The sequence below is a fragment of the Aquarana catesbeiana genome, linkage group LG02, assembly GCF_042186555.1.
Source record: "Aquarana catesbeiana isolate 2022-GZ linkage group LG02, ASM4218655v1, whole genome shotgun sequence".
Taxonomy (NCBI): domain Eukaryota; kingdom Metazoa; phylum Chordata; class Amphibia; order Anura; family Ranidae; genus Aquarana; species Aquarana catesbeiana.
In genome coordinates, this window is record NC_133325.1 from 715,130,285 (window position 1) to 715,136,215 (window position 5,931).

The following is a 5,931-nucleotide window of genomic DNA, read 5'->3' on the forward strand; positions in this document are numbered from 1 at the left end:
CAGCCATGGCATACACTAATAGCCGTTTCATCCTCGTTGTTTCCATGTCATCGTACCTTTTCGTTCAGTGTTCTTCGTACACCTGGGTTTAGTTAGCAGTGCTCACATTTCAGGATCTGTCACGTCTACAGTTCTATATGGGCTGAGGTTTCATGTCCATGATTGTTGTCCACAATCTCCTCGCTCATAACATACATCTTACGATGCACATTCATTTCATTATGCTTGTACAACTACCCACCACGGTCTGTGGGTACGCTAGCCCTGAGGGTTTTAGTTTGCTACCTGTAGTAGCATTCCTGTCGTAGCATCCCTGTCGTAGCATCCCTGTCGTAGCAGTTCTGTTAGCTAGTGCTCACATCCAGGGTCTGTCACGTCTACGGATCCATACGATCTGAGGTTTCGTTTTTAATTGATTGTCGTCCCACAATCTTCTCGCCCATATTCCATACGTCACACATGCACGTTCACCATTACACCTTTACTACTACCCACCACGGTCTGTGGGTACCTCAGCCCTGAGTGTTCGTTTTTAATTACCTGACATGGCGCCGCAGGTGGCTCAGGCTCACTCATTGCATACACTAGGGTAGTGTCATTAGGTTCACATTCACTTGTCATTTCTGCACCTACATCCTCATACTTGTCAGGTACATATGGGGTGTTGTTGGTTGTCTGTTCTCATCTCTCTAGTTTGTGTTTCCTTGGATTAGGGCATGTCGCGTGTTTCAGAAGCTAAAAGACACATTCATCTCTCCTACGCCGCATGAGGGTTCAGTGCATGGCAGCAGTCCATCATCATCATCAAGGGGTGAAACCTTACCAAACTCATAGCTGAGTTTTATTACTGGTGTACTCCTTTCCTGGCCTAAGCCTGGGGGTGCAGTACTTTTTAGGTTGTTATTCCCAACTCCGTCCCAACATCTTCCATCCACCAGCGCATTATATGTTTCCATGCATGATTCTTATTCCTGTTTTCATGCGGTACTCAATGCGCTCTCAAAGTCCATGATACAATTGTTAGTCAGGATGGAGGGGTTCATAGCCCGCTCGGCTAGAGCGGAGGTGTCAGCTGCGACCCCGGCTCCTGCTCTTCTCAGGGCGCCGGCAGGTGGTGTTGGAATTTCTTCACAGTGGCATGTGGTACTGGGGGCTAGCCTTGTCACAGGTGTTCAATCTGCCCATGGTTCTTTATCCAGAGTATTCTGTGGGCTTTTACCAAGGGTGGGAAGGTTTCATAGGTTCATGTCTTGGGCTTTCACTGCATATTGCCTCTGCAATTTGGCCTCATCTGCCAATACTATCAAGTATCTATAAGGTGACCACCATTTCAGGCCCCTACAAACTCCTGTCAGCCTGTGCATTTTTGCAGCTCACCCTCTCTATGCCAGGTTAGGCATATTCAGAGTTTGTCAGGGATGTTCTCTTTGGCCGGCTACCAGTTAACGGTCAGACTTCCTGACTTAAGCAGTTCCCCTTTTACTACGCTTACAATTTCCCCATAGTTAGTATAGATGGACAAGCCAGGGGTTGGTGGTCATATTACTGTACCACAGTAACGGTGTCAGATCAAGTACATGTCCTTCTCTGCAATATTCCTCTGGTCAGCTCTTTCTCCCTTTCCCCATGCGTCCTCTCACTACAAACAGTTCATTCTCATGTCCAAGTTTCTTTCCTAATTAGGCTCATATCCTAAACCCCTTTTCTGGATATCCGTCAGGATCGGAGGCAACTTTTGTAGGTCCCGAACAGGGGGTCCCTTCTTTATCATCAGGTACATGGGGCGCTGGAAATCCTCCTGTTTTAGCAGTTACATACGCCCCCTTCCTTCCTATAGTCATCCGGGCATTTGCTATTTTCTGGACTGATGGTTGTTGCTGACCCTTCATTGTAGCTTCACATCACACCTACTTTGTGTCTCTTTTTGCCCTCTTTTAGGCATGCTGACCAGCCAGGCCAAGGCACACCTCAGGTCTTGGTAGTTAGGATTATCGCATTTCCAAGTGAAGACTCTGACTACAAGTTAGAAGGCTGGCCGCAGGCTAGCCTATATTAGTAGGAGGAGTCTGAGGGCTATATATACCCCTCCTCCTCCTCCTCCTCCTCCATTAAATCCTTGTTGGTTCATTTCTGGGTTCCCACCCACCCGTTCCCCCACTCTTTCATCAATTCATTTACATTTCATACTTATTCATTCAGGGTATGCCCTCTTTTAGGCATACTGACCAGCCAGGCCAAGGCACACCTCAGGTCTTGGTAGTTAGGATTATCGCATTTCCAAGTGAAGACTCTGACTACTACACAATATACATACATACATACATACATACATACATACATACATACACACACACACACACACACGTGGAATGATGACATATAAGAGGTGGTATTGTTCAGAGCGAATTGTGTGTATATATTGTAACCTGGGGGACAGGTAGCAGGTACAAAGCTCCCTGGGATGAGTAGTATTTCAGACACAGATACCAAATCCATTGAGGTAGTGACAAACAGTGCGGTGTTTATTTGTGATATATACAAGTCTATATACAGGTGCTGTACAGTGTTCCAAAAACAAATAGGAACAAAAATAGCCAAACAAAAACCTAGCTGTGTCACAGCAGTAACTATACAATGTCTACAGATCGTAACTACCAGGCTGAGCAAGCCTACAGCTTGTCAGCTTCCACATACACAGTTTAATAGCTTTTACCAACCTGTTGTTTGAGGTTCCCAGGCCAAGAGCACTGGCTGTCTGTCTCAGGTGAGTTTAAATTGGCCTGGGGAGAGGACCAAGACCCGAACTGGAGCATGGATCAGAGATCCCTGAATGTATATGAGAGGAGCCTGGGAGACGTATAAAACCCAAACAGAACTTTTCCCGGCTCTCTCTGGGACTCTCTGCTATGATATATATGTATATATAATTTATTAGATAATTAGATTTACTTATCCGATACCCAATGAAAGTCTCATTTAAAGTCCCAATTCCCCTTATTTTCTAATTAAACAGGGATGGAAGTACCAAGTCTCAGTGTAGGAGGTGCCTCATTTAAAGTCCCAACCTTTGGGTATTGCAAATTGCCAGCTTCTTTAATTACTGTAAAAAAAAATAAAAAATAAAAACAGCACACAGACATCTCCAACGGTCCTCCAAAACACACAGCACAGACCTTTTGGAGGGTCTTTGTGATGCAGCCAGTTGGGAAACATTATTTGTTAATATTTTGAAAACACTTTTTTACTTTGTAAATGTCAGTGGTGCTGCACCACTTTCTGTAGATCACAAAGATGCACCCTTTCGGAGGCAGACACCCCCAGGCATTTTGTTTAAAGGACTTGGGCATTTTTAATGTTTCACTTTAAAGAGGAGCTCTAGGCTCCCCCCCAAAAAATTAAAAATCAGCAGGTACAAATACTGTAGCTGACTTTTAACCTCACTGGTGGTAATCCCGAGTGTGGCTCGGGGTGAATTTTCATTACCAAAAGCGGTAACCCCAGGATTGCATCGCAGGATCCAGGGAAAGTTACTTACCTTGTCCCCAGGAACCTGCGATGTCCTGCCGCTGTGTCTAAGGGCTGTGTCCTCCGCTCAATATATCACTGTGCAGGGCTCCGTTCCCTGTGAGCACAGAGACAGAGTCCAGCGGCAAATTTAAAAAGTGAAAAAAACATAACACACACAGTACACTGTAATCTTACAGATTACATTACTGTATCAAATTATTTCACCTCCCTTTTGTCCCTAGTGGTTTGTCCAGTGCTCTGCCTGCAGTTTTATATGATATATACTGTTCTTTCTGCTTGGAAACTGGAGATTGTCCATAGCAACCAAAAAATGTCCCTTTACGTCAAAAGCAGTTTTAGACCAGCTAGAAAACAGCGATAATAAATTAGAATCACTTGCAGAATTGAGCGATAGTGATTTGTGGGGAAATTTGTCATCAAACACTGAAAGTATCAATAGCGACAATTCTGCAACTGAGCAAATTTCAGTGTTTTTAATTTGATTACATTATTGAATACATTTTTTGTATTATTACATTATTATTTGTTATAATTATTACTAGTTATTTACTATATTGTAATTTATGATTTCGTGTTTCAAACATTATCATACCTGGGATGTCTACTAGACTCTTGTTTGGACAGATTTAAGTGAGCTATTCCTAAGAATTACAGGCCTACAATATAAAAAGCCAAATTTCCATGCGAAACAATATACCGCTTTGAGATGCAAAAATCTGACATGATCATACCATCAGGGAGGTTAATATAAGCACACTAACTTGTCCAGGGATCCAGTGATGTCCTTACCCGAGCTGATTCTTCAATCGGATTTGGGTGCGGGGGCTGGCATAGCAAGTAAGGAAAACAGGAAGTGAAGTCTTGTGGCTTATTTCCTACTGCACATGTGCGAGTCGCTCTGTGCTTTGTGAATGGTTCTGTAGTCTTCTGGGACCTGTGATGTGTCCCAGAAGGCTGCTGGGGAAGAAGGGGAGGCTGAACGTCAGGCTCAGATCATCATAACACATCTGACTGGAAGTGGGAGTGAGTACCTGTCAAAACCCACTCCCTCCAAAAAGTGCTGAATGTGGCAGTGGAGGGGGGGGGGGGGGGTGCAAACAAGCAGGTGAAGTTCTGCTGTAAGTTCACTTCACTTTAAGTATTTAAAAATATATATATATATATAACTCCCAGCTGAATGGCATTTTTTTTTTTTTTTTTTGCATTGGTAAATGTTCCCCAGGGCAGTCTCCCATGTTATTTTTTGACAACCCTTGTTTATAAGCCCAGAAAATGGTAATTTTTGAACAGATTTGGCTCCCATGGGTTTCAATGAGGCTCAAGCTTGGCATCCAAACTTCTTTAAAGTTTACTGAACCTGGCTTAATTCGAACCCAGGGCAGTTCATCCCTATTTGTGAGAGGTTGAATGTGATGGAAATTGATATACTTTGGAAGCCAAGAGATGAGATATCTACCAATTATATTAACCTGGGCTCATGATTTTGCATCCATGACAAGATGCAAAATCATAAGTCATGAAAGCTTTCCTCTGCAAGAATTGTGATCGTGAAAGATGACAGTTCATAGGTGCAATGCCATGCATTTTAAAAAATTTCACAATGCAATGTATGTTTGAAGATCTCATTTAAGCCAACTCGAATGGGAAGCTACAGGAGAGTGTACATAAAACATAGCATGCAGAACTTGTGGGACCAAGTTCTATTAAAAACAGTTTATTTTTACATTTTTCTGTATTTTGCCTACATTGAAAACCCCCCAGAAAATATGATATACACTGTGCCTTGAAAAAGTATTCATACCCCTTGAAATTTTCCACATTTTGTCATGTTACAACCAAAAATGTAAATGTTGGGCTGAATACAAATGCACGCCACACTTTTCACATATTTATTTGTAAAAAATTTGGAAAACCATTCATCATTTTCCTTCCACTTCACAATTATGTGCCACTTTGTGTTGTTCTATCACATAAAATCCCAATAAAATACATTTACGTTTTTGGTTTTAACATGACAAAATGTGGAAAATGTCAAGGGGTATGAATACTTTTTCAAGGCATTGTGCACTATAATATCAAAAGTATTGGGATGCCTGCCTTTACAATGTTTGACCATTCCTCCAGAAGTGCATTTGTGAGGTCAAGCACGGATGTGGACGAGAAGGCTTGGCTCGCAGTCTCTGCTCTAATTCATCCCAAAGGTGTTCTATTGGGTTGAGGTCAGGTCACTCTGTGCAGGCCAGTCAAGTTCCTCTCCCCAAACTCGCTCATCCATGTCATTATGGACCTTGTTTTATGCACTGGTCCAAATCATTTGGTGTGAGGGGGGATTATGGTGTGGGGTTGTTTTTCAGGGGTTGGGTTTGGCTCCTTAGTTCCAGTGAAGGGAACTCTTAAGGCGTC